Source organism: Phodopus roborovskii, unplaced genomic scaffold, assembly GCF_943737965.1.
Source record: "Phodopus roborovskii unplaced genomic scaffold, PHOROB, whole genome shotgun sequence".
Classification (NCBI taxonomy): domain Eukaryota; kingdom Metazoa; phylum Chordata; class Mammalia; order Rodentia; family Cricetidae; genus Phodopus; species Phodopus roborovskii.
The window spans coordinates 29331400-29344365 of NW_026126511.1; the positions used below are offsets into that span (position 1 = coordinate 29331400).

The 12966-nt window shown below is 38.8% G+C and overlaps 1 protein-coding gene across 1 annotated transcript in view; it reads left to right on the plus strand.

The window, feature by feature from the left end:
- Positions 1 to 12966, plus strand: part of Diaph3 (diaphanous related formin 3) — a 435882-nt gene that overhangs the window by 351749 nt on the left and 71167 nt on the right. The gene's annotated exons all lie outside the window — the stretch shown is intronic.

Below are 12966 nucleotides of genomic sequence, written 5' to 3' on the forward strand. Positions count from 1 at the left end.
ACTTGAACATGATGAGACTTTTTTGACTATACAGTACCTAATAATCAAACGTTGCAGGGGAGCCATTCTGGGGGACATAGATCTCCTACCAACTTTCTTCTGGGAATGGCACTGTAGACACTGCTGTGTTCCAGAACCTACACTGTAGAAGTGTGCAGCAGTTTATCATCTTCGTTTCTGTCTGATAGGATAGCTAAAACAACACAACATTCCTGGTGATGTTTAGTGGTAGAGATGAGCCTCAGGCTTATTTTTCCCTCTTTCATGCTATACCTCCCAAACTCAGCTCTACCTCCCAACTCCAGCATCCCACATCTTCTGTTTCCCCTAAACTCACTGTTCCTCATTTCCTTTCACAAAAGAACAGGCTGCCCAGGGATATTATCAGAACAAAGCATAACAAGTTGGAATAAGACTGAACAAGGCAACCTAGTAGAAGGAAAAGTATCCCAAGAGCAGGAAAAAGAATATCTCTCTCTCTCTCTCTCTCTCTCTCTCTCTCTCTCTCTCTCTCTCTCTCTCTCTCTCTCTCTCTCTCTGTTAGGAGTCCCACAAGAGGACCAAGCCACCAACCATAACATATATGCAGAGGGCCTAGCACAGACCCGTGAATAATCCACATTGTCACTTCACTCTCAGTGAATCCCCATGAGTCCTGCTGGTCTGATTATGCTAGGTGTCCTCTACCCCTCTGGCTCCCACAATTCCTTTCTCCCCTTTTCTACAGGGTTCCCTGGGCTCTTAAGGAAGAAACCCAAAGTAGGAGACCTCCAAACTGGGCTCTCTCTCCTTCCCTCCCTCCCTCTGTCTCTCCCTCTCCCTCCCTCTCCTCCCTCCCTCCCTCCCTCCCTCCCTCCCTCCCTCCCTCCCTCCCTCTCTCTCTCTCTGCCTAATGGTTGACAGGAGATTCCAGCTACTTGGTCTGGGCAGGGAAAAAAAAAAAAAAAAAAAAAAAAAACTGTGGAGCAAAATCCTTTTCTTCCCTTCATTCTGATACACATGACCATACAGGCTTCTACAGAGAGAAGTCTGCAGTCCTAGATTGCATTTGGATATAAAAACCTTGCTCTCCTGAAGAAACAATGCATGGAGGAGACCTAGCTCAAGAGCCTTGCTCATAAGGTCCTCTTTAACTCAAGATTCCTCAGGCAGGTCGCCACAGCCAAGACATAGCTAGAGCGTACTCTGAAGTACTACTGGACTTGGAGAATGGGGGAATGGATGGTCTCAATTTTTGAAAAGCTACTTTAGCTACCGTTCAAGCAAATCTATGTTCTTAAGCTTTTAAATAAAGAAAATTTGAAAGAATGGAATATCATGATGATCCCTTCATCCTGTTCCCAGAAAGGCTGGTGGGCCATCCTAGTGAGGCCATGCTTCTATTTGGGGAGGCAGCCTGGTTTACACCTTTACCTTCAACAGTGAGTGATTATAGAAAGGGTTAGTGTTTCTTCACTTACATGGAAGTCAGGTATCGCTAGGGAAAATGTTCACTGTGTGTGTGCGCGTGCGTGCGCTCATGTGCACACACTGAACTCTATTGATGACTTACCCCCAAAGATTGGCAATTAGCATCAATTACTCACACATAGGCTATTTAATAACCTGACGGCATGTCTTCAATTTTCTTGTTTGGAATGGTTTTGGTTTGCTGTTTTAGCTGCTGTTTCAGACATTTTCTTATTAAGTTCCAGACAAATATGTCCAACTTCTCAGCTTAAGAATTTATCTGAATTATTTCTGATTGTGCTCAACATTAAACAATGTGTGACCAAGCTAATTAGACAAAAGTGAAGAGTTTCCAACTACTAATTAAATATCCTTTTTGGCATCTCAGCATGCCTTTATAACTTTTGGGTGATGGTAGTTCAGTTGATTATCTCTAAAGCATAAAATTGGTTTTCTCCTTGTGAGTTATTATATGAAAATAAACCACTATTTAAGTTATAGCTTATGTAATTGAGAAATACTCAGTTGGCGATTCTGAGCCTCGCTATAACATGACTGACTGGGTTGTGGCAGCTGTTGCTGCTTCTTCCTTCTTCTTCTGTTGTTGTTGTTGTTGTTATATGAGTTTATATGAGCATACCCACTGGTTACCATCAAATTTTTCTTTGATATACTTCGCTCCAGAGCTACTGAATCAGAACTTCTGGAAGAACTGGTTAGCTACTGTTTTGAAACAAATTCCTCGAGAACTTGCTATAAAGCTGAGATTCCCTTGTTTGGAACAGGAGGATTTGGGATATAATTATCTTTTAAGATCAAGTTTCAACACAAAAACTGCTTTAAAAATCTCAAGAATTGTTCAGATTTTAAGAGTTAGGCAAAGTGTGGGTGGGTGTCGGTGTATGTATGTGATTGATTGGTCATCCTCTAAAAAAGAAAAAAAACTATTGAAACTATTCGAAAATAAATGATACATACAAGAAAAATGATACTAAATTGGTAATATCTTGCCTGAAAATAAATTTAAGGGAAGGAGAATGGTATAGAACATGGACAGAATTACCAACTATTAGATGTAACTTTTTTAAAAGAATGCCAAAGTACAAAAAGAAAGATTTTTATTCCAAGAGCTAGGTGGCTGGAATTACCTCTTTTTAATCAACATTCTTCCTGCTTGCTCAGAACTTAGAACATACTTTCAACATTGAAAACTGGTAAACAACCAGAGGAGATGTCATTTGGTAAAATAGGTAGAAAATGCCTTCATCTCAAGAACAGTTTTTAGACTTGCCTGAACTGTACATTGCTTGTTTAGATTGACCTTGTATCAGTTTGCTACAAATAGTTCCCAGAGCTGAGAAGAATAATGCTGGCTGGCTGCTTCTCTGGCAAGCCCCCCCCCCCATTCTGAACCTAATAGTGGCATGCTGGGGGCCATATGCGAAGGCTGCAGTGCTGGGTACATGCGTATCTGTGCTACATGGCTTTGCCTCATTTGTTGCCTATATTTGGATTTGGGTCACCATTGCCTTGCCGCTAGTTCTCAGTTGTCCATGAGTGTCTCTAGAGCCAAGAGACAGACTCTCCTCCTCATCTAGATCATGAAAGAATACAACATCTTTGATAAGGCCCTCTGAAATAACTCTTCTCACTTTTTTTTTTTTTCAGATCCCCTCTGGTAAATAAAGATACCCAGATAAAAACATTTGCAGTTTGGTTTTTGAAAGATAATTGAAAGTAATCACAGTCCAAATGCTTTTGGCCTCTGCTGTGTTGTGTTTTGGTTCCATGTCTCTTCTGTTTTGCTTTATCTTTTACTCTCATGGCTTTTATGACATGTGAAGACAGAGCTCAAGCTCTGCTTTAAAGAAAAAAAAAAGACAAAGGAATACCTGTTTTAGCATTCTTTCTTCCTGGCAAGTGCCTATGTAAGCAGCCATACAAACAAACCATCCTGAAAGGGACACCTGTGAACTCTACCCATGTCTACCAACATCCCCTGACTTCCCCTTCATTCAGTCTCTGTGACTGTGGCTTCTCCACTGTCCAGGAACATATACCTTCCCCTCTCAGTATCTGCCTTGCTCCTAGCCAAAAAGAGCCATTGCTGCTCTGTGCCTCTTCAAACCCTGGTTGCTTGTTAGTTTGCTCAAGTCTTCTACTAAGATGTGTATTCCTCATCTCAGTCCCTAGATTAACAGAGTGCCCAGAAGATGGAATGCACTAAGGGAAGGTGAAGTGACTGTATTTCTTTATATTCATAAAGTCTTCTCTCTCTCTAGTTCATAGTTTTTCCAGATAACTGATTGATATCATCTGTCCAGTGATACTATCATCTAGTTAAAGACTGACATTGCTTTTAAAAAAGTAATTTCTATAAAGAGTTGCCTGCATGAGAAAAATGCACAATATATTTTTTCAAAATGAACACATTGTGTAACTGGCACCCATACAGTTTTAATTTAGAGTTTTACCAGAGGCGGGAAATTTTGGTCTTAATTTGTAGTTGTAACAGTAGAGTTTACCATGACTTTAGTGGTGTGTGTGTGTGTGTGTGTGTGTGTTGAGACAGAAAGTGACAGTGATGCCTGTGGCCTGTGGGGTACATAAGAATTTTTTTCGTGTTACAGTGCTCTTTTTTTTTTTTTTTTTTTTTTTTTTTAATTTTCCCTGTTGCTGTCCCTTGGCAATTCAGAGGGAAATTGAATTTAAACATGCTTTTTAACTACATTTAAATATATGTAAATGGATGATAAATAAAAACTTTAAAGGAAATGAAAATGCTTTACAAATATCCCATTAATTTCCCCGAGTACCCCCATATAATTCTGGTTGTTATACATTCCAGTGGCTAGAAGAAGCCTTTTTCTTAGAAGACCATCAATGGCTAGCATTAAAAATAGTAATAGACCACCTTCCTTTTCTTTCATGTTCAGAAAAAGGCCTTCAAACTTTTTCTGGGCTTTCCTGAACTTGGGCTGTCTTGAACACCTGCGTGTTGGAAGTGAGACAAGGGTGAATGCACACTCTCCTTGGCCCTCTCTAATACATTCTGAGGATCTCCCCAAAGCTCTCCAGTAAGGTGTGTATTAATCCTTATTATCCAACTCCCACCCTTATATTTCTACCCCTTGCTGGATGACACCAAATCAGCCCCACATTCCCTATATTCAGATCCTCAGGTTAACTACTACCACACACACACACACACACACACACACACACACACACACACCATATCCTTCCTCATATTCATTACTTCCCATCTCCTCAGAACCACTCAAATCCAGCTCTGGCTGAGAATACTGCTGCTGCCATGTCTACTCCCACACTGTATTGGTTTGTTGTATCCCTGTAACTCTGTCCTTGAAGTATTCACTGTATTGGTTTGTTGTATCCCTGTAACTCTGTCCTTGAAGTATTCGCTGTTTGGCTGCATTTGTTCACCATTCTACCCATAGTGCTGGGAAGATCTTCCTGAACCACAATATTTCCATGTTGTCTGAGTTCCTGCAGCTCGAAAACATGATGCTCTAAATGTCCTCCCAAGCTCATCTCTTCACTCTTTTAGCAGATTGTGTTGCTGGCCATCATGGAGCCATTCCAAGGCCCTGGAATAATCTACACTTTTCAGCTCTATATGAAATTCCTTCAGTGTCTATAAATATGGAATCTTTATTCCTCATCCCAGAATATTATCATTGGAAGAGTAATAGTCTCTTTGGAAGTTGCCGCCTACAAATCTATCATTTCCTTGTATGAGGTATGGATTGACAAAATTACTCAAATGTCAGCATAATATACAAACGTAAAAGTAACCCTGTAAACTATAAGCTGCCGTGAAGCGATGTCTTTATGCATTCCTTTTCAGTTATCCCCATTTCCCCGTTGTTAAATTATGCAGTGACCATTTAGATAACACTACTTAGCTCTGCATTGATGAGGAGGGATTGAAGTGGGTGGGTGATGAGAGTGAAACTATGTGGCCTTTTGTATCTTTCCCTTACTCTGGGTCACCTGTCACCCCTCTCAGTATCTGTGTGAGTAGAGGTAATATTTAGCAAAGCTCTGAAGGCACTGGTTTTTGTGTTGAAGCTTAGTGGCCTCAAATCTCTCCTTGTGCTAAGATGAGAACTGTCACTCATTTCTCAATTCAATTTTCATATTTGATCTCCCCATGCCTCGTTTTCCTCCACTGTAAGAGCCATAAAATCAACATGCTTCATAGGTTTCTATGGACATAAATGAATTCTGTTTTATTTTCAAAAAGCCTTTCGCATGTTGCTTTGCTGAGAATAATACTTAGAATGGCATGAACAACCACGGACTCCTGTTTTGGTGTCACTGACCTTGATATTAAGATCAGCACAGTGTTAGCAGATTTAATGTTCGTGCTCCTGACTAACAAATGGTAACATGAACACTCCGGAGAGTCAAGTGGCATGCTCACATTGGACATATGGAATAAAGAATTCCTGACTCTTGGTTGTGGGGTGGTTTTTTTCTACTGTGCCATGAAGCATCCAACACTTCAGCATTAGGATGCCAAATGCATTCAAGACTGGCATTGCAATTCAGTAGATGGAATGTGTTTCGTTTATTTTCTACAGCACATTATTCTACAGAATGACATTCTTAACTCTATGCAAATTCAAACTTTCAAATCCCTTTCCTAATCCCTCTACTAACAGTTGTTAATTTTGATACTTGGGATTTAAGCATGAGGAATAGTTCTTCAGAGAATGATCAGAGGAGACTGAGAGGCTGGTAAGAAAGGAGTTTAAATGTCAATCCGAGGATATTCTCAATACGTGCAGTTGTATTGCCTCACTCTTTAAAATAATGAAGAAGAAAAGCCTCGTGGAAGGAAGAAAATCATTGGTAGGGCATGCAGTCGGTTTTTTATAGACAGATGGTATGGAAGGGAAAATGGTACAAACAGGCATAACGGAAATGTATCTAGTGGTGAAGCTGACTCCCAATTGACTCTGTGCCTCTTTCTAGCACAGGTGAGTATTGACTTGCTCTAAAGAATCCGATTATTGGGGCAGGAAAGATGACCCAGTGATTAAAAGCACTTGCTGCTCTTGCAGAGGGCCTAAGTCTAGTTCCCATCACCCGCACTGGGCAGCTCACAAATGCCTGTAACTGCAAACCCTGCTGATCCAATGCATTGTAGCCTCTGCAGGCACATGTACACATTTGGTGAACATTAATATGTACAGAGACACATACATAATAATCTTTAAAAAGAATTATCTAGTGGGTGCTGCAAGCTTCATAAGGGGATAAATTGTACAAGTGATACCACTTAAAGTTGCCTTTGTGTATTACACAATTGGGAAATATTGTGTATCTTCTACTTTTGGTAGTAGGTCATATCATAGCCAGGACCTATTAGCATAACAGCATCAGCTCAGGAGAGTAGGTCTTAAACCAGTTAATCATCCATCCTTAATCAGCCTGCTTGGGTCTGTCAGGGCATTGAACTCACTGCCTCTCTGCCAGCTCCTGTCACCTCCTGTCACTTACCTTTTCCAAGCCATTCAACTGGCCACTCCCGATGTCTCTCTGTCCCATTTGCATGTGTTCTATGGCTATCACAGCCCTCTCACTTTGGTAAGCCACTTTCTTAACCAGAGTCTCTAACTAAGTGGCCCTAGGACAGGGAGTCTCTAAATCTGGTACTATTACATTTTAAATGAAGTTAGTTTTTTTCTATATTTAAAAATGGCAGCTAAACTCAGGAGGTTTATGTGCAAAAAGGAAATAAAACTTAACATTTGATTGAGCAACTATCAAATGCAGTATTCTAGTGTTTAGATTTAACTGATTTATATTTGAAAGCATTGTTTTTTAGGTAAATCTATTTTATAGAAAAAGGCCAAGTTAAGAGAATAGTTTATTAAAACAAGATGCATCATGCTTATACAGCACACAATCGGCTCTGGTTTGAAAAGAGAACTGTGTTCTCTCTCCTGAGTTAGGGTGATAGGCAGGACATGTACTTGATGTTCGATGTGACCTCCTTGTTTTCATGTTCATTTTATTTACCTATCGTGGCACTAGTATATTTCCCAATGTCCAGAATTTTTTTTCATAGTATAGCACAAAACCCACAATAACTTCTCAGTAAATGATGAATTCTAAATAAATACATGTAGAATACATGTGTTGGGAAACTAGACAAATTATTTCAAATTTTGTTTCTTTGATATGTGCCTTTGCCTTTAGGTAAGTTGGAAATGGTACCAAATTTAGAAATTGGAGTAGCCAGTGAGACATGTATGTGAAACACCTGTCCCTTATCACATACACACACACACACAAAAAAAAAAAAAAAAAAAAAAAAAAATGCTGTGTAATATATCATGTCTTTTTCTCCTAATAGTATCTTCTGTAAATAACTTGATAGCGTTAATATCTTCCATGTCTTTTGCTTCAAGTGACTGTAAGAATTATTCCCTCTTCAGTTGGCATACTACCTGATATGGTCATGTATATACATATTCTAATAAGCATTTTAGATGTTGAAAACTGCATGCTAATGTGTTAACCAGTTTACAGGATTCTCCAAATTCTTAGATTAGATCATACTGCTTTCTTACAAATAGTAAGGTAGGGGCTCTTTTGGAAGGGTAACAAAAATGCTTTTAGGTGTACTGGTTACAGTCTATAAGTAACTTGTGCTAAAATGTTTACATTTTTATATCTACAAAGTACAGTCTTGTATATTTGTGAGTATTCGGTACTCATTGCTTTTTAATATTATATTTAAGTTCTTGGTCTTTGTAATGACAGTGCTGAAATGCACCAAAAAAAATCTACTTTTTGATGTTTATTGAATAGTTTTAAATAGACATTCAAAAATATTATGTGTGATTTGAAGTAAGCTGAAATAAAATGTCATTTTTCTGTCATATAAAATTACTTGATATAAAATCTTTTTTAAAATTTAAGTGATTCACTTTTAAAGTTGAATTAAATTTAAACATTCATCAAACTCCATGCTAAACTCTTACTTGAAATGGATATTTTCTTATTACATTACTTACATGTAATATTAGACAATTTAAAAAGTTAAACCTTTGACATTTAACCCTAATGTATACATTTTCAATTTGAAAACAGAATGAGGCTGGTTGGAGTGGAAGAGCCCAGCATCTTTCTGCCGGGTGGAATTACTATTGATCTATGACAAGTGCCCATGTGAGCGGGCAGGGGTGGGCTGTTGCTGTCAGATGAGAACTGAGAGCAGCCAGGTTTTGCTATCAATCACTCTCTAGCGGTGTAAGACAGCAGAGCCTGTTATAATTGATTTGATGGCTCTGAATGGTTTGAGCGCCAGTGGCCGAGGCGGGTTGTGGCAACTCAGCCATGCATGACATTGACATGAAGAGGAAGTGACATGAGTCCTCAGAGGCAAAGTTAGACATTTTAAAGAGGCAAATTACTCACCAATAATTCATAAACTTGAACTTCTAATAGGAGATGATATAGAGAAGAGAGAAGAAAGTTTTTATTTTTCGTGGCTCATCTTGGGATGGTGTTTGAATTAGGCTAGCTTTCATGATTATTTCTTTCATCCATTGTACCCTGTTAGCCATAAATAACACTTAAATTTCCAACAGCACATATTACATATTATTTCCATTACTGAACCATTTGATGGGAATGTGACTTTCTGCAGAACAAAGAAATTCCCTAAGATTCAGATATCTGCCCTCAGTGTGTGATTTTAATGAGTCTGAAGAATACAAACAAATTGTGTTTGTTATAGAGTCATGCAAGAAACTAGCACAAGGAAAGTTTAGAATTGCTGACTCTATCATGGTGACTTCAATCTAAGCCAACTAGACTCTGAATTCTATGTTATCAGGTTAGATATGCATGGGGTAGTGGAGCAACGCAGAAGTGTTGTGGCAGCAGATTTGTTCCTGTGCTAACTATGCACAGGTATTCTAATGTAGAGGGACTCTGGTCTGAACCAGACACGATATATGTCTTGTCTCAACTGCACATTGACTGAGACATGCTTCCTTGAGCACTGGGATCGGAAGGGCTTGATTAGAAATAATATGGTATTCATTTATTAATGGTTGAGATAAATAGACATTTGCCCTCACTGAACAGTACTTGAACCTGTTCAGAATAATCTTAGAGAGAAACTGGAGTGGTGGCTGTGTGGGATTTTCTTTGTCTAAGTAAACTAAGGCCCAGTGGTGAAGAATTAAATACAACTAACCCTCTTTGAAATCCTTCTTTAGATTTTATCTGTAGAAAATGCTGCAAGGTTAAATATATTTCCTTTGTATGAATATCTTCCAAAAATCTAAATTCAGTTGGTTTTTAAGTAAATACTGTTATTAATTCTTTGAGAACATGGTACAATGTATTTGATTATATTCACCCCATATTCCTGTCTTTTTCAATTCCTAGGTCCATCCCATGTCTCTAGCCTCCTCTCCCCCCCCCCCATGAACTTCTTCATCTTTTTTGAAATGAATAGCCCATCAGCTCCAATTTGTGGGTATGACCCCTTCTTCAGAATCCACCAACTCTCTACAGTTTCTTAGTTAGGGGTAAGAGACTCATGAGTCCCTTCTCATTTGATGCCCCTGTCTCTGTGTATGTTCATGAAAGCACAATGGTCTTGTCATGACCAGAAACCACTGTTTTGCTACAGTGCTCTCGAATCTCAGGCTCTAATGTTCTCTCTCTCACTCTGCCCCTTTCCCCCCTCTCCCTCTCCCTTTCCTTCTCCCCACGCTGAGCCTTTGTCAGCCTTTTTGGCTGAGCATTCCACCATCATTCTCTGTATATTGACTACTGGTATTTCTGTCTTTGTTAGCTGCCATCCATCTCACAGAGAAACTTCCTTGATGATGTCTAAGAACAGTATTAATCTCTGGATAGACAGATGAGAATTTAAAATGTATCGTGATCCATTTAGCACTATAATAATAATAGGTCCACTCCTGAGAACTGTGAGCTCCTAACCATGGGTTCTCGGCCAAATATTGAATCCCAGGCACATGTTTCCGCCTATGGAAGGAACCTTAAATCCAATCAGAAAGTGGTTGGTTGCCTCCCACAGCATTTTTGCCACTGTTGCACCCATGGACCTATCTTGTCCTACTAGCTATCATTGCACTTGACAGGGTTCAGAGCTGGGTAAGACTGTTGATGGCCCATATCCCTCAGTCCCCTGCATAGACACTTTTAGTACCAGCAGAGCTAGTCGGCAGGAAGGTACTTTCTTGCTTAATGCAGGCTTCGTTTCTTCATGTCATAGGACTAATGTTTGGGGTGCCTTCTTCAAACTTTATACATAAGAGCATGTGGCGAGGTTGCATACTACTTTTTCAATAACAGTTTCTATTGTCTCTTTTTCAGCAGACTACTCTAAGTATGGGTATTTCATTTGGGAAGTTTTATAAGAATTAATTTCTAACTTCACTTTTAGAGCACCTGCTAGAAATGTATTTCTTGTGTTTTCTCCTAATAATGAGCATTTTATATTCAATGATGAGACAATTTCTGAATAGTGTCATTTGGATAAAATTGTCTATAACTCAGTAATACTTCTTGATAAGCAATAATGTAAGAAGAAAAATTAGCATCTACAATTACAGCCCTAAGAATTACATATTCTGAATATCAGAGGAATCTAAAGATGATCCTTAGTGACTTGTCTGCCTTTTGAGGTGACCGCCCACATGCCAAAAATGTAGTATATTGTGATAAATTGTAACCTACAACATACATGCACGCAGCCCTCCCTAAAAACTACAAAGGAAAAGTACAACTTTTTTGTATGTTTCCTACATGTAATATATTCTATTTTTTCTTCTAATGTTTTCTGATCTTGTTTACCATTTTCCATTAAGACAAGACTGTACTATGTAGTACCAGCTTTCATGTTCAGAGTTCTAAATTTCAGAATGCTCTGTTCTGACTCTATCAGTTTACTGAAGAAACAAGCCAAAGCCGAGAGGTCCCTATGTCAGAAAAGTGTAATAAAAATGATGATGTCAATGCTGAGCGCAAGCAACTGATGTGTAAGAGCTATATAATTTATTAAAAGGGACAGGAACAATGAATAATCACAACCCCTGATGCTGATATTTTAAAAATTGCAAATCTGGATATAGTGGTGCACACCTTTAACGCCAACTCAGGAGACACAGGCAGACAGATCTCTGTGAGTTCAAGGCCAGCAAAGAATGCAGATGATGTCCTGTCTCAAAAAAAGAAAGAAAACAAGACAAGTCAAACCTTAAAGAATGATGAGGGTCAAAGTTAAAGATCATTAACTCTGTGTGGTTTTATTACGCTGCTAAAATTATTCCAGTATACTGCAAAGGTTTGGCTCTATTTAATCCAGTGGGTCATTTCTCATAATGACATATTTTTAAATATTTCCAATAATATAGCCACCTGGATTATGCAGTTGATCTGAAGAGATCACCTAAATGGCCTTAAAAATAAGCAAAATAATCTTTCTAGGTTTAGGTATAGACCTTGTTCATATCAGCTGTGAACAAACTAAACATCCTGACTTTGGTTCGTCTTGCTGCCTCTCCCTCTCCTCCCCCCACCCAAACACCATAATAACTATATTGGACTGTAGATAACAAGCAGCCTCACATGATCTTTGAATATGGCAATTATGTCTTTTATGTTGATTTACTGGCTCGTTCTGTTTCTAAGGTTTTTAGCGTGATGATTGGTATAATTACAGAGCTGCCTTCATGGTATGGAGGCACAATTTGCAGGTCAAAAACATTATACAAAAGTCGGTATGGTGGCCGTCTAATTAGATTGCTTAATATTTATCAAAATGACATTCATTTTTGTTGTGCTGTAGCTTGTCTTTGTGTCCCAAATATTCTTTCTTAATATAATTATATGATTGGATTTTCTTGTGAACTTTATGAGATATTAATCAGAATTAAACATTTAAGCTCAAAATGTTACTTGCTGTTGGACATAAAATTTCCATTTCTTCCGGACCATAGTCCTATAAAGCTGTGACATCCAACCAATCAATACTCATTCTCCAGATCCCAGGAGCATCTGTTTTAGATGCTGGGGCTCTAACTGTGTGTGGTTTGGGATACCTAGTTGAGTTCCACACCTTCTCCTTCAAAAGCAAGTCAACAAGCATAAGACAGTAGCTTCTTACAGATGAAATGTTTGATAAACAGCAAAAGACTTTTAGGTAGTGTGACATTTGAGCTACAGTGCAAAAAGGTCTCCCAAGGAAAAGAGTATACAGGAAAGATTTGACTTGTTAGGGAACCATCTGGACAGTGGTGTGGGCAGGGTGGTGAATGCACAGGGAGCCAACAGAGGATTTGGAGGCTTAGACTGGAACTGTACCCATGATCATTATAACTGATGTAAAAGTGTGGATTTTTGCTATTGAACACTATGTGCTGAATTGTGTTCTACAGTATAACAAAAGTATAACATTGTGTGATTCACAATGGCCTCAGATTCCAGTAGTGACTT